Consider the following 22579-nt stretch of genomic DNA (forward strand, 5'->3'; position numbering starts at 1 on the left):
TCATAAAGGCTGCAGAGACCCAACCACTAAGCAACAAGATTTACTGCAAAGAGCAAAAGGGGAAAAAAAAAAAACTTTCCACCACGAAAAGTATCACACGGTTGCCACTGCTGCGCTGGGCAGCCTGCTTTTATTCCCTTATCTGACCCCACCCACATCTTGCTGATTGGTCCATTTTACAGAGAGCTGATTGTTCCGTTTTGACAGGGTGCTGATTGGTGTGTTTACAAACCTTGAGCTAGACACAGAGCACTGATTGGTGCATTTACAATCCTTTAGCCAGACAAAAAAGTGCTCCAAGTCCCCACCAGATTAGCTAGACCCAGAGCACTGATTGGTGCATTTACAAACCTTGAGCTAGACACAGAGTGCTGATTGGTGTTTTTACATTCCTTTAGCTAGATACAAAAGTTCTCCAAGTTCCCACTAGATTAGCTAGACACAGGGTGCTGATTGGTGCCTTTACAAACCTTGAGCTAGACACAAAGTGCTGATTGGTGCATTTACAAACCTTTAGTTAGACATAAAAGTTCTCCAAGGCCCCACCTGACTCAGGAAACCGGCTGGCTTGGCTTAGTGGATCCTGCCCAGGGCCTCCAGCATAGTTGCCTTTCAGTCCCAGGCCAGGCACGCCCACTCCTCAGCCCTTGGGCGGTGGATGGGACTGGGTGCAGCTGCAGAGCAGGGGGCGGCACCCGTCGGGGAGGCTGGGCAAGTAGGAGTCCACTGGTGGTGGGGGGCACTTGGGCATGGCAGGCTGCAGGTCCCGAGCCCTGCCCCACGGGGAAGCAGTGGAGGCGCAGTGAGAATTCAGCCCAGCACAGGCAGGCCAGCAGTGCTGGGGGACCCAGCACACCCTCCACAGCTGCTGGCCTGGGTGGTAAGCGCCTCACTGCCGGGGACTAGTGGCTCTGGCCAGCCACTCTGAGTGGGGGTCCCGAGCCCAGGCCCACCCGGAACTGGCCCTGGCCCTGGCCCTGGAACACCATGCACAGCCCCGGTTCCTGCCCTGCCGGCACTTCTCCCTCCACACTTCCCTGCAAGCAGAGGGAGCCAGCTCTGGCCTCGGCCAGCCCAGAGAGGGGCTCCCACAGTGCAGCCAGGGGCTGAAGGGCTCCTCAAGCATGGCCAGAGTGGACGCTGAGACCGAGGAGGGGCTAGTGAGGACTGCTAGCATGTTGTCACCTCTCACAGGGAGGTAGAGGTTGCAGTGAGCCAAGATCACGCCATTGCACTCTAGCCTGGGCACAGAGCGAGACTCCATGTCAAAATTGACTAAATAAGTAAACTAAATATTGTGTGGTGTTCTCCTCCTTGTGTCCATGTGTTCTCATTTTTCAGCTCCCACCGTGAAAACGTGGTGGTTGGTTTTCTGTTCCTGCCTTAGGTTGCTGAGGATAATGGCTTCCAGCTCCATCCATGTCCCTGCAAAGGATATGATCTCATTCCTTTTTATGGCTGGATAGTATTCCATGGTGTATATGTACCACACTCACCTGGAACTTAAAAATTAAAAAAAAAAAAAAAACACATAAACTCAAAAATGCTTTATATTGTGATGGTAATAACCCCAGTGTTTGGAAACAAGTTTAGGGCAAAAATATGAAGTCACATTTTTGAGTCAAAGTTTATTTTTCAATAGGAAAACAGTAAGCTAAAGGAACTAATAAATTCTTTTAAATGAGGTTGGCACGGTGACTCATGCCTGTAATCCCAGCAGTTTGGGAGCCCAAGTTGGGTGAATCGCTTGAGTCCAAGAGTTCAAGACCAGCCTAGGCAACATGGCAAACCTCATCTCTACAAAAAAATGCAAAAATTAGCCAGAAGTGGTGGCACATGTGGGCAGTCCCAGCTACTGGAGAGGCTGAGGTGGGAGGATGGTTTCTCTGCATGAGATGGGAGGCCAATGGAGAATGTTGAGTAAAGAACTGATCTGATCTATTCTGGAATCTTGTGTTGAGACAAGCTGCAGAGGGATAAAGAGGATGAGTAGGTTATTGCAGTCATCCTTGTGTGAGAGATGGTGGCTTAGACTACAGAGTGAAGAGTAACAGTGATATAAAGAGTTTGCGTGTCTCTAAAAGGTTCAGACAAGATTTGCTGATGTAGGGTGTGAGAGAAAGTGAAATGTTAAAGATGAGCCCACCTTTAGTCTGAGCATGTGTTAGGATATAGCTGCATTTACAGATGCTCCTCAATTTATGATGGGGTTAAATCCTAATAAACCCATATTAAGTTGAAAATATCCTAAGTAAGAAATGCATTTGATACACCTAACCCACCAAGCATCATAGCTTAGCCTAGCCTCCCGTAAACATGCTCAGAGATTTACATTAGCCCACAGTTGGGCAAAATCATCTGTCACCAGAGTCCACTGTAGAATGTCTAGTGTTTCCCCTCATGATCACATGAGGAGCTGTCACTGCCCAGCATCGCAAGGGTGTCACACCACATATCACTAGCCTTGGTGATATGGGAAAATATTACAATTCCAATTCAAAGTATGGTTTCTACTGACTATGTATCACTTTCACACCATTGTAAAGTAAAAAAATTGTAAATGAAACATGTAAGTTGGAGACAGTTTGTACTAAGTTGAGGAGGACTAATAGAGGAACAGCTTCATTGGGAGAGACAAGGAATTTAGCTTTAGACATTGAGTTAAATGGGATATGTGAATCTACATTTGAAGGGAGTGGTCCAGTCTAGAGATAGTTGTTAGAATATTTATGATCTTTAAAGCCATGTGATAGGATGAGATCACAAGAGGAGTGGCAGGGGAGGAAATTGACTCAGGCAGAGAAAAGAGAGTTTTACAAGAGTGATTAACAAGATAAAATCTGGTACGGCAGTCAAATAAAATTTTATTCAGTCACAGGCCATCCTAAGGAATGAATAATCCTGTGACTTTGGATTTTAAAATGTTAAGTGAACTTTTCAGAAAATAACCCTGGCTTCTAAGTTGTCTAGGTAATATAGCAACACATATGGTATGCCGACCTCTGAAAGCACCTAAAATAGTACATTGGGGAATGGAAAGAAAGCATTAGAGTCTACGGCCATACCACCCTGAACGCCCCCTATCTTCTCTGATCTCAGAAGCTAAGCAGGTTTGGGCCTGGTTAGTACTTGGTATGGAAGAAAGCATTAGACATCAATCTTGTAAGAATTTAAAATTCAATATATTATTATAATATGTATTTTTTTGAATTGACAATAATTCGTGTGCATGTGTACATACATCTAAAAACATTTTTAGAGGTGGGAGATGTAAAATGCTTGTAAAACACTGTACTATAGTGAAAGAATTAGCAGAAAGCTGAAAAGGCCTTTTTGCTACTTAGCTGTGTTATGGTTGATCTAGAATCAACCTGTGTTTGGATACATCCTTATATATGAGTAAAAAGGCCACTAAGTGACCAACTGCTTGACTCTAGTTAGGGTAGGCTCTATAATGCCAGCTCTAATGTTCTTGTCCAGCACACTCATGCTGGAGGCCCTGTGGTCCTAGTGCCTGCTCAGCATCCACTCCTGCCACCTACACTCATCACAGTAGCATGCAGAGCTGCGCTGGGCCTCAGCCACAGCAGCCAAAGGAATACTGGTTGCATCGTGAAATCGGAGGGCTTGAGAATATTGCCCTGCTTCCTTTGTTCTGTTTTTCTGCAATTATTTTATCTGAGAGAGACCTTCTGGGGTTCCTGCATTTGTCCTCTGAGGAGGGGGCCTAACACAGCAAAGTCTGGAGGCTGCTTAAAAACCCTGCGTGTGGCACTGTGATCATTTCTTGTCATTTATTTTTGCTGAAGCTATGTACCTTTGATTAAACCTGGCACGGCACTTTAGAAGTCACTGATACACATCAAAGAAGTTAGCGCTCCTAGATCAAAATAGACTGAAGGTTTGGACCTGAACCAGCGCTGCTTGAACACTAAGAACAGACCACAGCAGGAGGCAATTGCTTTTGGACAAGAATCAGGAAATAACCAAATGGATTTCCTCTATTTCTTCCTTCATTAGCAGCATGGCAAATGCCTTCATCCTTTTAGAAGAGAAATCTTTATTGGATTTTTATCCATAAACCAGTTTGGGGGTAAAATTCGAGGTGGAAACTTAAAGAACTTCCTAAACTATAAAACTTTGTGATAAAGATGAACATAATTTATGCTGGATGAATGGAATAAATACCCCAATTTTTCTTTTTATTTTATATGCAATTGTTGATAGAGCTCAAATGCATTTGAGGAATGTAGATTTACTTTGTTTCCATTTGGTGATCTGGGAACAATTAAAAAGATCACACAGATCGATCAAAAATAGGATCAAGTGGAAAAATTATACATGTCGGTAAGCCTTTGAGGAGTTTTTTCCAAAGACATTTTGAGAGAATGGAGGAGTTTCATTTTTATATAATCTCTCCTCAAAGGTGAGTACTTGACTTGTAATAGACATCCAATAAGTATTTGCATAAATTATTTTAAATGCCAATTTCTAAATCATATCTAATATAAATAAATTTATTAAATAGATCATAAATCATCTATTTAAAAATAAACTCAGTTGAGTTGGTAGAAGGATAAGAATAATTATTAGGGCAAAACATCCAATAATCAGTAATTCCATTTTGACTTTTTTAACAATGAGATTTCTAAGTGCTGAGATTAACAACCTCATTTGTTCTTCACAATAGTTCTGTGATGTAACTATGTTATTGATCCCTTTCTACAGACAAAGCCACTGAGGCTTTGAGAGTAAATTAATGCTCCTATGATCAATCAACTATTTATAACAGTCCATTGGCAAACGTTTCCTGTAAAGGACGAGATGGTAAATATTTTAGGCTTTTTTGCACCATACAGTTGCTATTGCAACTACTCACCTCTGCTGTTGTAGCATGTAAACAGCCATAGCCCATACATATATAAATGACTGTGGCTGTATTCCAGTGAAACTTTAATTATGGGCTGAAATTTGAATTTTGTGTAATTTTCGTGTCATGAAATATTATTATTCAATTGATTTTTTCCCAGATCATGTAAAAATGTAAAACACATTCTTGTTTCACAGGTTGCACCAAAAGAGGTGGTGAGCTGGATTTGGTGCACAAGCAGTAGTTTACCAAGCCCTGATAGAAGGGACAGGCTCAGGAGTTAAACTTAGATTTTCTACCACAGTCCATGTTCTTTCCACTACACCATATGGATTTATTTCATAGTTGAGGAGAGGCCCTAGTCAGAGACTTGAAATCTGGAGAGTTTTACTGCTGTTCCTACTTTTAAAATTAAGTATAAGACTCAAATATTTTAAGCTTCTGCATCCAAAAAGAAAGATAGAGTAATCACCGGCAGTAGAGTAATTACCAAAGAGAGAGCCAATAGCAAGCCCAGCGAACACTTCATTGTCAGCTAGAGGGTTTGGCTAAAAGTAAATTTAATACTCATTAAGAAATGAACATTGCTTTAATGCCACTTCAGAGGCTGGTAAATTGTAGCTAGCTCTAAGCAATTCAGGAAGCTGGCCCATTACTTTAAGGCTGACATGTACTTACAAACAAATCCTTCAGAAGGCAAGAAGATCGGGAGAAGCCCCATAGTGGAAAGATGAAGTGTCCCCTGAAACAGCCCAGACCTGGAATTCTACCGCTTACAAAAGCAATAGGCATGGTCATAAGTAGAAGAGGGAGTGGGTGTTGAATGTACTGAAAATATGGCACCCAAACTTCATAAAGTACAGCCCCACAGAGGAAAGATTTTGAGAATTGCACCTGTCTATGAAAATAGTGATTAAAAACACACTCTTATCAAGGTACATTTCATCATTTTTATATTTGTTTTCCTCCTCCCGTATCATGATTTATTACAACCCCTCTGAAGCATGAAGCTGAAATTCGTCTCCTTAAACCTCTCTTCCCTGAGTGATTTTGTTGGGATAGAGCGGTTCATAAGAACTTAGCAATTGCTGGTGTGCTATGGAATAAAACTGTCAGTGTGATTTAAAAATACATATTGCAGAAAATAAGAAAACGCTATTTAAGAACCTTGTCATTTCATCTTCTATAGAAGACAAAGGCAATGAGGGAGAGAGTTCAAAATAATAAAAAAGACTTTGTTAATTGTGAGGCATTTACAACCTCAAAATCACATCACAGTGCCATGGGAACTAGCAGGTATCCAAGTGTCTCAGATCTAAAATAACAGGAGCTAATTGCCCAAGTGATAGATGACTTTAGAGATACGTACTTAGATAAGTAAATTAGTGAATGAAAGAAGGCAATGAATGACTAACTACGTATATGTCCTTACATATACTTTTGGGGATACTTTGGATTTTGTTTTTGAATTTTGGAATGCAAGGAGTTAATCATCTTGAATATTCCCCATTTCCTTTTGTTCTGGCTCTTCTGTGACATCATGAAATTAAAATGTAGAAATTAACCCAAAATGCTGGCGTTGTCTTTAAGTTGCTTTTGGTTTTCTGTTTGCCTAAAAGTTATACTTGATGAGCTTCCTCATCTAGGGGTTTGGTAGGTGCAACATATGAGCTTGTGGGAAAATATTTCATCAGAATAGCATTAATATATCTTTGCTCAGAATGAATATTCTCTGCTGCACTACCCTTTGAAAGGAAAATGCATATTCATGCAGTATTGTGAATGGATAAAGAGAGGAAGAAGGATTCTAGGCAGAAGAGAGATGATTTTACTCCTGCCACTTAGCTAAATAGGTACAGAGATAGATATTTAAGTGCATCCTTTAAGCATATAGACAGATATTTAAAATTTTATAGACAAGTTCTTGCCAACCTTTTTCTTTTCTTTTCTTTTTTTTTTTTTAAGACAGAGTCTCACTCTGTCACCTATGCTGGAGTATAGTGGCGCTATCTTGGCTCACTGCAACCTCTACCTCCCAGGTTCAGGCAATTCCCCTGCCTCAGCACCCCCTAGTAGCTGGGATTACAGGCACACACTACCACGCCTGGCTAATTTTTGTATTTTTAGTAGAGATAGGGTTTCACCATGTTGGCAAGGCTGGTCTCGAACTCCTGACCTCTGATGATCCACCCGCCTCGGCCTCCCAAAGTGCTAGGATTACAGGCGTGAGCCACCACGCCTAGCTGCCAACCTCTTTTTAATGAAACATATAGTAAGTGTTTATTTGTGATAACACTGTGGCAAACAGCAAGGAGTGTGAAAACAGTTATTCGGAATTTGCTATAAAATATTATTTTACTGACATTGTAAAATTTTGGTAAGAAAAAGAAAATGCAACGTATTAGGAAAAATATAGATTATTTCTAAAATAAAACTTCAAACACTTAAAGAGAAATTTGAGCTTGCTTTTATAATACTAGGTTTTAAGGTTGAAATGGTTCTACTTGATTCCTAGCCAAGGTGTTACAATGATGATTTCATCAAATTTTCAGTATTAGCTCTCTGAAATATTTCCATGTAAGTAAATAGTGTATATTTTAAACATTTCTGAAACCACTCATTTATAATAATTGGTTTTTTAAATGTAATAATTCTTCCTTTCCTTAAATTATCAGCTACATTATTGAAATTTCCTGAGATCATGTATTTGGACTTTAAACCCAGGTGAATTTTTTTTTCATATTACATGTTTCAGAAATAATGATGAAGTTTCAATCTGCAAAGCATGCATACATTTGCTAGGACACCCACCTGGCAGCTAGCTTGTATGCTAAAGAGCAGATCCAGCCAATGAACATCAAGCATATAGTTTATGTAAAGGTAAGGATTCAGGGGTTGTATAGCAATGCATTCACTGTAGCTCCCCTCCTCCCATCCCTGATTTCCCACCCTCTACCTACAGGACACCTTTGGGCTGAGTGCCACGTACTCTGTCTGTGCACTTTGTACATGAAATATAGAAGGCCTTGTACCCTGATTAATAGTAGGCTACCACAGACACTGCAGCTGGTATGAATATATATGTCCAGGTGCTTAATCATCTCCTTGTCTTTGCTTAGCTGTCATGGTGGACTGGAATGATGGATGTTGCTCATGATCTTCTCTATAGTGGGGCTTTTCTGGTGGGCCTGTAAAGTGTTCCATTGAAGAGTTCAAGAATACAAGGAAGAGACTGCATGTGCTTACCCAGACCAGGCCAGGGCTCCATCTATATCCTCTAGCTTCTTGATTTCCTAACCAAATGGACCAATGTCTAGCTTTAGAACACCGCTTTTCTGTCCACAGATAAACTTGGGACTCTGAGGGTCTAGAAGCCACCTGACAGAATCTCTGTAGAAGAGATGTGCTTCCAGCCAGCGTTAATGGGAGAGGAGGGGTTTTCTGTGCAGCCCGCAGACCAGGACCTTTTTTGTGTGTAGGACAGGTCAACTCCTTTCCAGCAATTACATCTCACACTTACCCCAACTGACCACAACCTCAACCAGGGAAGCCGGTTACTTATTCCTGAGATTTTAGTTACTTATTCCTGTTACTTATTCCTGAGATTTCTCACCTGCCTGTCCCAAGCATGAGGCAATTGTAAAAACAGAAAAACAGAGCTTGATCAACATCAGATATACAACTCAAAGAACCAAATATTAGTTTTTGCTTTACAGGTAAATAAATGTTAATGTTAAAAAATTCCCTTCTGTAAATCAAAAAAATTTTTTAACTTACTGTCATAAAAACTGTGATCTTGGTGAAATCACTGAATGATAAAGAACTTTAAAAATGTTTCTGAAATAAATCACACCTCTTGCCTAGATTTTGCTTTATCCTGAGATTTTTCATAGAAATTTTACTTTGACTTTGGTTAACATGTTAGGATTGGCATTAAAAATATAGGTTTTGCATGAGATAAAATTAGATCACTTGTAATTCCAATTTTTAGTGTTTTCAAAATAATCATTAATATATGTAAATTACTTGTTAAAATGGTCCCCATTCTTTAAGGTATCTAAACACCTAAATAGTCTGGTGGTAGAAAATTTAAGGTCATTTGGAAAGTATAATATTTGAGGTATAATTCTGTGAGACCAGGGCAATTCACAGGCAACAAATCAAGCATTACAAAGTAATATTTAGATAGCTACTTGTCATGTCTGGGTAGACATCACAGGTACCATGAAAAACAGCAGAAAGAGCCAAGACTACAAGGCTACATTCTAGTTATTTGGTTACATAGATGCAGCCATGGTCTACCAATTTAAGCGGTAGTATTTAATAAAAGAGAAAGCAAATTACAAAATGAGTTGTATTGATAAATGTGATTAACTCAATTTAAATTTCAAGGCTTTAATATTTTAATAGGCTTAGTCTTTTGTTCTTAGTCACATGCGTAATTACTTTTCCTCATTCTTTTGATTTAGTGACAGAAAAATCTGAATAATCTCTGTAGAAAAATATACAGTGGGAAAAACTGATCTAAATGAGAATAAACGTTGCCAAAGTCTTGTGGTTACGTTGTGTATGACCAAGTGGAAAAACAAACCATTATAATCCCACTGATTGTGGTTAAAAATAAATACCTCATTTCTTCTAAGTGTGATGAAGCAAGAGAAAGTTTATCTAGTTAGTTTTTAACTCTCATAGTTTATGTCAAAATTGAAACAGGAGAAAAAAATTTCCAGCATATAAATCCCAGGACATAGGCTGGTTGCCACACAACTCTTTGTTTTCCCCTGTTTTCTTAAGCACAAGATACACTCAAATTCCAGAGAACAGGCAAAATTCAGTGGCTTCATAAGCAGTCTTTGAGAATATACTTCAATGGTTTATCATTGTCAAATTCAAAGGTTCTCAATAAAAGCATATCAGAATCACCAGGAGATGTCAAATTAAAAGGTTCTCAATAAAAGCACATCAGAATTACCAGGAGAATAGCTTCAAAATACATATTTCACAAAAGATAAATTATGCAAATCAATAAATAGTAAACTTACCTCCAATCCACTGTAGTTTGGTGACCTCTTAAACTCAAAAAGACCAATACAGGAATGCTATTTATGCAGGTATATTCTGAGATTGTGTGTGTGTGTTTGTGCACGTGTGATGTGACACACATACATATACCAGCTTCTGCAGAGATCCCAGACCCTGCCTTTATGCGGAAGGCATGGTTAGAATGCGGATTTGCCAAGCATACTTTCTTCTGCTTCCTGGTTGTGTGATCATCAGTCTGGCCATGTTTCCCTCTCATTCTGCCATGGAGTTTATAAGAGCCCAGACTGGCAAAGACAGAACCAGTATTTGCCCATAATAATTTGGGAAATTCCTTGGCCTCATTCAACATTCATGGGTTTTGGTAACCCAGAGAGCGGAGTATAGGAAGGGGCCAAGATTTCTCTGAGCTGTTTTCCCAGGAAACATGGGTGTCTAAATATCAGAAATGGCAATACTGTCTTAATAATACCTCCTGTTCGTGGACAAATTCTGTAAATTTTTATTTGTCAGAATAAGTACAGTCTATGAATACTTAATTATTATGCAGTCATACTTTCCTGGTTTTTTTTTTTTTTTCCCCTTTTTCCTTTTCTTCTAACCTAACACTCTCCTCCAGGGAAATCAATCACCGCCCTAAACATTTACTAACAGGATCTCCCACTTTGGCTACACATTGGGATCACCTAGAGAGCTTTTTAATATACTGGTACTTGGGTCCCACTCCCAGAGGTTTTACTTTGATTGGTCTGGGATGGACCTGGGCATCTGGATTTTTTTATATCACCAAGGACCTTTTTTTTTTTTTTTTTTTTTTTTTTTTTTTACTTTTATTTTAGGTTCAGGCGTATATGTGCAGATTTGAAAGATAGGTAAATTGCATGTCGCAGGGGTTTGGTGTACAGATTATTTTGTCACCCCTTGGCAATAAGTGTAATGCCCAATAACCAAGGAGGTGCAAGGCCTCTACAAGGAGATTTACAAGACACTATTCAAAGGAATTAGAGATGGCAGGTAGTTTCTGGATCCTTACCCTCCTCCCACCTTCCACCCTCAAGTAGGCCCCAGTGGATGTAATTCCCTTCTTTGTGTCCATGTGTACTCAAATTTTAGCTCCCACCTATAAGTGAGAACATGCAGTATTTGGTTTTCTGTTCCTGTGTTAGTTTGCTTAGGATCATGGCCTCCAGCTCCATCCATGTTGCTGCCAAGGACATGATCTCGTTCTTTTTTATGGGTGCATAGTATTCCATGGTTTATATGTAACATCTTTTAAAAATCCAGTCTACCGTTGATGGACATTTAGGTTGATTCCATGTCTTTGCTATTGTGAACAGTGCTGCAATGAACATATGTGTGCATGTGTCTTTTTGTGGTAGAATTATTTACATTATTTTAGGTATATACTCAACAATGGGATTCCTGGATCCAGTGGTAATTCTATTTTGAGTTCTTTGAGAAATCAACAAACTGCTTTCACAATGGCTGAACTTTACATTACCACCAGCAGTGTATAAGCATTCCTTTTTCTCTACAACCTTGCCAGGCCAGCATCTGTTATTTTAATAATAGCCATTCTGATTGAGATGAGATTATTTTCATTTCTCTAATAATTGGTGAAGTTGATCATTGTCAACAAACTAGGCATGAAGGAACATACCTCAAAATAATAAAAGTCACCTATGACAAACCCATAGCCAACCTCATACTGAATGGAAAAAAGCTGGAAGCATTTACCCTGAAAACCAGCATGAGACAAGGATGCCCACTCCTACCACTCCTATCCAACACAGTACTGGAAATACTAACCAGAGTATTCAGGCAAGAGAAAGAAAAAAGACATCCAAATAGGAAAAGAGAAAGTCAACTATCCCTGTTTGCAAACAATATGATTCTATACCTAGAAAACCCCATAGTCTCAGCTCCCTGATCTGATAAACAACTTCAGCAAAAAAAAAAGTTTTAGGATATAAAATCAAGGTACAAAAATCAGTAGCATTCCTATACAGCAACGTCCAAGCTGACAGCCAAATCAATAATGCAATCCCATTCACCATAGCCACAAAAAGAATAAAATACCTAGGAATACAGCTATCCAAGGAGGTGAAAGACCTCTACAACAAGAATTATAAAATACTGCTCAAAGGAATCAGAAATGGCACAAATGCAAAAATATTCCATGCTCACAAATAGGAAGGATCAATATTATTAAAATGGCCATACTGCCCAAAGCAGTTTACAAATTCAATGCTATTTCTATAAACTATCAATGACATCCTTCAGATAATTAGAAAAAAAACTATTTTAAAATTCAAATGGAACAACAAAAAAGAAAAGAACCCCCAAAGCCATGGCAATCCTAAGCAAAAAGAACAGAGCTGAAGGCATCACATTATCCCACATCAAACTATACTACAAGACTACAGTAACCAAAACAGCATGGTACTGGTACAAAAACAGACACATAGACCAATGAAATAGAATAGAAAGTTTGGAAACAAAGCCACACACCTATAGCCATCTGATCTTCAACAAAATTGACAAAAATAAACAATGGGGAAAGACTCCCTATTCAAAAAACGGTTCTAGGATAACTGGCTAGCCATATGCAGAAGACTGAAACTGGATTTCTTTCTTATACCATGTACAGAAATCAACTCGAGATGGATTAAAGACTTAAATATAAAACGTAAAACTATAAAAAAAAAAGACCTGAAAGATAACCATTCTGGACATAAGATCAGGCAAAGATTTTATGATGAAGTTGCCAAAGCAATTGCAACAAAAATTGACAAATGGGATCTAATTAAATTATAGAGCTTCTGCACAGCAAAAGAGTAAACAGACAACCAAAAAATGAGAGAAAATATTTGCAAGCTATACATCCAACAAAGATTTAGTATCCAGAAGGAACTTAAATTTACAAGCAAAAAAAAAAAAAAAAATCATTAAAAAGTGGGCAGGAGACATGAACAGATATTGTTCAAAAGAAACATTTAGGTGGCCAACAGCATATTTAAAAAGGCACCTGGATTTTAAAAAGCTTTCTAAGTAATTATAATGCAAAGCCAAGATTGGGAACCACTGCGCTAGAGAGAAATTATTCTGTTTGGGAGTGCAAGTTTTTTTTTTTTTTTTTTTTTTTTTTTTTTAAGTGAGTAAATCAAGATAATCCTGCATTCTATTTCTGAAAGAGAAAGACACCTATTGCTCTAGGGGTAAATGACGGCCTAGTCACCTTAATTTAGAATTTGCAGCTTTGTTCACTGTTTTACAGTCTCCATGTTATTAATTTTCTGTTTCATAAACCTGACAAACATAATTGTTAATTACGTACCACACACTCCACCCTCACAGTAATGGTTTCTCTCAGAACCCTCATCTGATATAAAGCTATAGTACAATGCCCCACTATATTAAATTTCAATTTAATTATCTTTATTACAGCATCACCTCCGTGGAGGAAATATTAACTCTGAGATGGACCTATAATAAGAGAGAAAGGTAATGCAGGGAGCCTTGCCCTAAAGCCTTGTGCTACTATATAGGCTACAGTTACAAGCTCAAGAGCCACAATAAAATGGTTGAAAAAGGAGCTTCTCTGCCATATCCTCGGCTCCTTGTGATGTGATCCCTCAAAGTTCCCTACTGGCACACACAAAGTGAATGGCATAAGAAACAGGTCTTACACACACACACATGCACAAGTCATTGTGTGTGTGTGTGTATGTATATGCACACTTTAGTTGAAAACAGAGAATAATTCACAAATAATTAGCCCAGGTGAGACCAGGAAACTGTCCATGGACAGTACATAGGCATTACACCATAGTTAATCTTTTAAGAGTTAAACTTTACTTAGCACCATGTACTTAAAAAAAAAAAAAAAAAAAAAAAAGGTTAGGGTATTTTGCCTTAAAACATTACTTGAAGTGACTTTCAATGACTCTCTTGAAACTTGGTTTGAAAGTTGAAAGAGCTAGAAGCCAGCAAGTTCCCCAAAAGTAATTGAGTCCCTAAATTAACATTAAGGGGCTTGAATCCCATGCAACGATGACATTAGGTGACTGAGAAAAAATGAACTAGAAAATTGGATCACAGAGCTTTGAGGCTGTGTTATTAAAGCAAAATAATAAACTTTATTATCACTTATTCAGCATTTAAATAATAGGTATTTACAAGAAGTATTTTGGGATCAACTGCTATCAGGAGTGAACTGTCACCATCCCACATACATGCCTCACCACTCCCGTTTTTGTTCTTTTTAAACACGTCAGGAAGTTTAGGCACAGAGAAATTGATTTGTCCAAATTTCAGCCAATGGAGTCCAACATAAACACAGACAATACCAGTGACACTTGAAATATTCAGTGAATTGGGTGATCAGTATATAGCTAGGACACCAGCTTTAGCCTAAGTTGAACTTATCATAGGATATTGACATCTTTTGGGGCACCGGAGACGTGGTGGGGAGAGGGTTCAAACTAAGAATGCTCCTTGATAGAACACATTGAGGGAGAACATATTGAGACGCTTAAGTGAACAGCCAAAGAGGAAAGGGTATTTTGAGTACATGCTGTGCCTTTTATTCACATAACCCCACCCTCTGCTTAGGGAGAGAGGGTTGTAATAAAGAGCAAAACTTCGATTAGATATGATACTAAAATTTCGTGACCAATGGGAGCAAAAGCGCCTTATCTATTGGGGATTCTAACAAAGTGGAAATTAACAGAAAGAACTCTTTCCAGAATTAGTAAATATTGGAAGCTAGAGGAGGTAGGAAGTGGCTTCATGGAGACACTGCAGCTGTGCATTTCATGGTCATTAATGAATCTGATGGAATGAGACAGTGGAAAATGGTCAGTATTGGGCAGTAGCTGAGAGTTCTGTATTAATGGGGGAAATGTGAGGGTATGAGATGTGCTTGTTCTTATGATCAAATTGGTGTGAACTGAGTAAAGACAGCTGATTACTTAATATTTAGACTCCAAGGAAGATTCTCCCTGAATTGTAAATTGGCAGCCTCACTGGGCACACTGGCTAATGCCTATAATCCCAGCATTTGGGGAGGCCTAGGTGGGCAGGTGGCTTAAGCTCAGGAATTCAAAACCAGCCTGGGGAACATGGTGAAACCTCATCTCTACAAAAAAATCCCAAAAAATACCCAGGCATGGTGGTGCATGTCTGTAGTCCCAGCTACCTAGGAGGCTGTGGTGGGAGGATCACCTGATCCCAGGAGGTTGAGGCTGCAGTGAGCCATGATTGCCCCACTGTATTCCAGCCTGGGCAAGAGAGTAATACCCTGTCTCAAAAAAAATGAAATAAAATAAATGAATAAATAAGTAAACTGGCAACCTACTTCGCCAAAATATACAATCTTTCTATTCTTTATTATTATTACAACTTTGTGCAACACGTTGCCTATAGACATTTAATAATATTTGCTCATTAATTAAGACCTATCTGAACAACTACTATCAAGTTCCCATGGTTCCTTATTTGGGCTTTTCTTTGCTGTGTGCAAAGGTTCTATATGGTTTTACTAGATCCATCAGTCAGAGCTCAGTCAGGAAAACTGAAACAACTTGAGAAATTTCTAATGGAGGTAACAATGTAGGAAACTGGTTACTCAATATTGGAAGGCCCAAAAGAGCAAAAAGGAGAGGGTTTGATCAGTAACTGCAAGATGATACTTCTATCCTGTCAGTGACAAGACTAAAGGGGAAAATACTATTCAGGAGCCCATGATCTCTGCCATTAAAATTGCTGGATAATCTCCTGCTGCGGTCAGAACCACCGCTGCCGCTACTTGGCAAGACCATAGAAGTAACCTGCTTTTTCTGCTACTCTGCTGATATACTGCCTAGAGCCAAGAGAGGAAAAAATGCCCACAATCTTTTTTTAAGAAAAAAAACAACTTTATTTTAAGATCAGAGGTATATGTGCAGGATGTGTAGGTTTGTTACACAGGTAAACCTGTATCACGCGGGTTTGTTGTACAGATTATTTCATCACCCAGTTATGAAGCCTAATACCCATTTGTCATTTTTCCTGACCTTCTCCCTCCTCCCACCTGCCACCCTGAAAGGCCCCAGTGTGTAGTGTTCCCCTCTATGTGTCCATGTGTTCTCATCATTTACCTCCCACTTGTAAGTGAGAACTTGCCATTCCTGTGTTGGCTTGCTGAGGATAATGGCCTCCAGCTCCTTCCATGTCCCTGCAAAAGACATGATTTCATTCTTTTTTATAAAATGCTCTCAATATTATTCCCACCTTCCAATTTCCTGTTAGGACTTCCCACTAGGAGAATATAAGAAAGCTGCTTTGTAAGGAGCGAATCTTGTTAAAAATAAAGTTTGCAGACTTTCAGCCTGCTTCTAAGAGAGAAACACAGATGCATGAGCATGGAGCTGACAGCCAACAGACAAGTAACCAGCCCACTGGGTTACCCAACTTAAAGTTAAGCAGGAAGCCAACAATATTGAAATAGTCCTGTTAGATTAAATTCCATTGCCAATGAGAATTTGTTTGATAAAAATTATACATGATTGTCTGCTACATTAGTGTAACAGGCAACCATCAATTTTCTCCTCTTGTTTTGTGATCCATAGATTTAGCTGTAAAAGGCTTGCTTCTATTTACAAAAATTTTAGTTGAAAAACATTTATAAAAACAAGAAAATATACATAGTATATTACAGCTAATAATATACAGTCAATATACATAATATATGTTTTATTAGATTAAGAAAAAGTGCAAGAAAGGAAATCCAATGCTTGTCACAGGGCCAAATACAATATCTGAGGATAAAATTTGATGAAAATAGCATTATGAAAATTCACTCCCATTAGATGATGGCTTTTTTATGTCAGCTTGATAACTTCCAGGAAATAAATGAAGACATTTTAAAAATCAAAGGGATATAATCATATACGTGGTGCCTTATAAAAATTGTTAATGGTATAGTATACCAGCTCCAAACTATGAGAACATTAACCACAGCAGGAGAAAGTAATGAATTCTAATAAGTCTGGAGACAAGCAAAGAAATAATTAATATCTCTGAATCAATTTTGTGGAGCTATTATCTTAATTTTGTGGTATTTTGAATAGAATAAAAATAGTGAGTCACAAAAGCAAGATATTAATTAAGCAGGGATGGTTCCTGAGACTTGTTGGTACACAGGCTACATTTTTTTCTTTTTATTGGAGACTGGAGTGTTACATTTCATTTCTGGAGAAAGTAATCATCTACTTTTCCAAAGCAGGTTAGCAGTCAAGTAGAATCTAAATGACAAATACCATTTCTCCTCAAAGGTGGTATCTACAGACCACACATTTTATAAAAGAAGGATCAGGTCCAAATTATTACAGTTTCTTTATTCACACTGATAGTCTACGCCACACACTAATAGGTGGTTCAAAGCAAAAGCTATATAATTGGTTTTGGATATCCCAACTTCCTTTATTTCTAATAAGTATCTATTGTTCCTAGACCTAAGATCCCATCATATGAGGAAGCTAGTAGTATCACTCCTCCAAGCCCCAGAGATGACTCTGGTTTGGTGGAGACAGTGGATTAAATATCTGAGCAGACAAGAGAGGCAGCCTCTAGACACACTCCCTCTACAGGAGTTTAAGGGCCTGAGGCTGGGGAACAGCTTCCAGCACCAGCAGCGATGCCCTGGAGTCAGTCTCATGAAGCTTAGGAACTTTGAGCAATGTCTATCATTCAGGTGATCCCCTGCAACAAAGAACCATGATGTGCAGAGAGGGAAGGCGCTGTAACTAGAAGAGAATATTGGATACACTTGCCTTATTATGTAGTCTATTAGTAATCCTAGGACAGCCTCTAGCCAAAAAAAAAAAAAAAAAACAACAAAAAACAAAACAAAAAAAACATGTCTTAAAGCTTAGTGTACTTGATTTGGTATTTCACCTTTCCTGTGCCTGCCTCCCCAGTCAATCTAAGTGTTTATCCTGATTTCCCCTTAGAGAAGACATGTGACTACTCTTGGCAACATTTGCTATGTTTATGAAATACAGGGTGCAAATTCTATATTTCATAAAGGAGAGATATGTTTGTATTAACAGCATGATCTTATGCTTATAATCTCTTTTTAATCTGGATGTATCTTACTGCCAAAGTGATTTCATAATTTAAGTTGATATTTTCTTTTCTGTCTTATTGGTACACAAAGTGATGGCATATTTTACAATCTTTGGTGTCATAGATTAGATAAAATATGTAATTCACTTAGTAAATGTGAAATATTGGACAAATTTCAGACCCCTACTGCATAAAATGTGAAGGTCAACACTTAACTAAAATGATTTCTTAAAGTTTCTTCCACCTTCAAAAGCCGTCAAACTATTTACTAGATCTTCAGCAAAAAAAAGGCATTTGGTAAAGAAATTGAGATACCAATGACAAATAATCTATCAAGGAAACTTAAATTATTATTCAAAATTAATAGGCAGGAAATAGTTTAGTTGAGGACAAGACGAGTCTGCCAAAGACAGACAGCGAGCAAGTGAGAGAGAGAGAGAGAGAGAGAGAGAGAGAGAAAGCTTAAAAAAGCTTAAAAGCCCAGAATAAAACTGCATACACAATATTTAACATGTTTTTCTATTTCTTAAAATGCACACGCCATATTACCTGAGCTGCTGAAGTGTGTAGTAGCAAACACAACCCTTCTCCACAGCTCATATTTTAAAGAATTGAGAAGTTACATTCATAATTTATAAATCAAATTAGAAATTTTCTGATTGGAAAAAAGAAGAAATTTGATGCCTCCCCCCCCCCCCAAATGCCTGAGAATGTATCCCTGTGGACATTGACCTGGGGAAAGCCACTTCGTCATTTCATCTATTGAAGATATAATTATTTTGATCCTCTAAGCTATCTGAAAATTTGAATGTCTTCTGTGTTATGATAAAATGCCCTTTCCCGTTAGCCTTCTGAAACAGAGTGCACGCAGAAGGCCTGCTAGATGCATTATAGGGACACATCAGGCATTCTGCAAGCTGAAGATTCTCCACTTTGATCTCCCAGCAAGCTGACTGTGGCACAGTGTCCCCACAGAGTTGAATGCACCACGGAGGAAGGTCTTTTAACTAAAGTGCACACAGGGAAAATTTCATGAGGTTCTTATGAAGTGGTTTGTTTTAGCTCTGAATGGAGGAAAAGAAGTAGAGAGGAAAAGGGGAAACGGTCTTGTGACATAAAGATCCAGCTGGACCTGGTGTGATTTTTATCATCTTAAAGCCTGTTTGAGAAGACTAACCTCAAAGTGTAAGACTGTCTCAATACAGCACATAAAAAAAAATGGAAGGCAAAAAGTAGCTGGTCTGTAAACAACCCACAAAGCAAATCGCCAGTTGATATTTCCTGAACTAGAATTCTTTGAGTTACAATGGGAACAGCTTCTCGGTATATAAAGAACATGAGTCTTCTCTTTGGTTCCAACGGAGCTTTGTCATGACTTGTAATGAGCTGAACATTGTAATGCATGTTCTAAAAAAAAAAAATTGACTATGACTGTGTGTGCAAAAATACAATGCACATGCACCAGGATGTTAACAAAACAGCACCTGCACAAACTAAGATTGCAACTCTATTCTCAGCTTATCTTTGCTTTTCACTCACTGGGATCATTTCTGTTTCAATGGGAAGGAAAGCCGCACACGCAAGCAGAATTCATACATTAAACTGGAGCTACCACTTTTATGTGAATCAGAGCTCAGTAAACAAAACAAAAATCTGAAAAATTTTAAGTCCAAATATTATCTGTCACATAAATACAATAAGCTTCCACAATGACAATGTTAATAGCAATAGATGATAAGTAACACAGGCTTTTAAACCTGAGGTTGGAATTTAAGAGAGGTACTACACAATTATAGGCTGTTTAAAATTGTTTTAAGTTGACTATACACATAAGAAGTATTTGTTCAGACTTTGAAACTGTTCTTAAAAATAACATCATTAATAGAGTTATAGAAATTAATGTACAGATGAGTGAAAATACATAAATAGCAAAAAATGATTATATTTATTTGTCCTTTAAAAATGCCAATAGTTAACATAGTTCTCTAAATCTAATCCAACATCTGTTCATGGTTTACAAGTGACAGGTTTGCTGATTAATTGAGAATAGATAACCCAGGTAAACAATAAAAACCACCACAACTAACAAATAGTGAATACTTTTATTTACCAGAAGTACCATGCCTTGTGCTAAATACTTATTTAGTCCTTTAACATTCTGTTAGGTAGGTACTTGTTATGCTTTGAATTTAGCAGATGATCTACCTCAGGGTTCAGGTTTATGAACCTTGCCCCTGTCGCATAGCTAGTAAGCAGCAGAGCTAGGCAGTGTGGTATCGCACTCCTCCCCTAGATCTAGTCATGACACATTTCTCACTCGCTATACCTATAATAGGAAAGAGCAAAACAACACCGAGGATGCTGTTATTTGGGCAAATGTACATTTTTCAATTGTGGGAAGTGCGAGCGCTTTCTATAGTAAGGCCAGTTGAAAGTGAACAGCGAGTATCCCTAATCTGAATCATTACAATATTACAAAATGGAGACTTGAAACAACCAAAGAACTTCATATTGGAAAGAGTATTAGAGGGCATCACATTACCCAACATAGGGGTTCTGTCCAGTGCATTCCTGACAGATGGCTGCATTTGAACACTTCCAGTGATGGGGCGTTCACCACCCACTAGGCAGCTTATTCCAATTTTAAATGACTTGAATTTTTAGAAAGGGCATCACTACATGGAGCCAAAAATCAGAGCTGCTATCACTTCAAGTAATTACTGCATGCTGTATCACTTGATCATTGAAGAAACTATTGTCTCACTGCAAAATATGGGAGCTAAAGTGTATACAAGGGGCAGCATATTTAATTGAGTAAGTGGCATGTCCAGGTTTGGATCTCTTCCTCAGCTGTGTCAACGTCAGTGAAATCCAACGGCAAGCCTGGATTATACTGCATAAACCTAAATAAAATTTACCAGCAAACCAAGAGCATCCCAGATCGCGTAACTATTGCACTTTGTTGTATCAGCTTTATGTCCATTGTGTTGGTAAAGACACACCAAATTTCTGACTGAAGCAAGATTCAGAACTGGGCATGGTAGCAGAAACATGCAGTAGGTCTGTGAACAGGTAATTGCCACTATAAACCCTCTGAGTGAGGCGCGAAGGAGGACATGAGCTATAATTCATACGTGTAGTGTATAATGGAGGACACACACACAGCTGATGGGTGACTGTGGCTCCTCACACTACCAGCTTGCCTTAGAGGGTAGGGCTGCTGATGGAGCAAGGCATGGTGCCCATTGCACATGCCCACTCCGCACATCCAACCAAAGAGACTAAAATTCAAGGAAAATATTTGCTCTCAAAGCAAACAGAATCAGCATACACTTTAATCTGTTCTATAGATACACAGTGCCGCCTCTTAACCAAATGCCTTACTCTTGAGCAGTTCACTGCACTCTGTAACCGAACATCAGACAGGACAGGAGAATGTAACTCCTTCATTTCTAGAGAGAAGTGCAAAGTTTGCTCATATTGCCTAATGTTTTACATCCATTGTGTCTAAAATTAAAATCCCAACAGTGACCAGGCTTGACTGTATTCTAAACAGAAGCTACATCAAAAGAGCTTATGAATCTGGCTTCCTAAGCTGGGGTCATGAATTGATACTTCACTGCTGACTTCTTCTGCTCCAATCTCTAAGAGAAGCTCTAGCTAGCCTCCAGAATTGGCAAAAATCTGTGATGTCTCTCTAAATTGAAAATCTATTGTTAAAAACAAACTTCTTAACAGGTTGACTGATTTTAATGAGTATCCATAGTTTTTATCAGCATCCATAGACTTCCAATGTCTTCTGACATTAATTTTACTGAGTTTTTAACTCAAAAGTTACGTTACATGCATGTTTGTGTCTTTTTGCATTTCAATCTATTTTTAAAAATATTTGAAAGTATTTGAATTTCAAAATAAGCTGTCACCTATTACAGGTTATCCCAGAAGTCTTAGTGGAGTTTCGAGCTTTCATAACTGAGGCAGAAACAAATGCTACAAACTTCCAAAGAGCACCATTTGTAATATTTATGGTTACCTTTCCTCTAGGTTTATGCAGTTTTGTGAATTTTTCAAAATCTGTTTTTAACTTTTTCCAGTTTCTCTTACAGAAAATGGTACACACTGACTAGAAAAAGAAAAAGAAAAAAATCAGTCAAGAATTACAAAATTGCGTATGTATTAAAAAACATAAATAATTACTATTTTAAGAGACACTTAAACAAGACAGTACATTCATACTTCTGAAATAGTTAAAGCTCAAAAGTGAACTAAGGGTTTTTGAAGACTCTGTAGAATGTTCCGGTTCTGGAGCCCTGCAGAGACAGGCTATGTCAGGCGGGAATATAGCAACCCAAAAGCCATCTCTGTATTTATGCTTCTTTACCCACTGCCTGAAAATGAACAAGCATAATAGAGAAAGAGGACCTCTATCTTGAAGACATCATTTCCACTTTGTGAGTGCATAAATTAACGGTGGAGAAGTTTCAAAAAGAGCATCTTCCCCAGGTCAAACCCGGGGCTCTGCCCCGTGGCACATGATTCAAATTTAGAGAGTAACATTTC

The sequence above is a fragment of the Macaca thibetana genome, chromosome 4 (assembly GCF_024542745.1).
Source record: "Macaca thibetana thibetana isolate TM-01 chromosome 4, ASM2454274v1, whole genome shotgun sequence".
NCBI lineage: Eukaryota > Metazoa > Chordata > Mammalia > Primates > Cercopithecidae > Macaca > Macaca thibetana.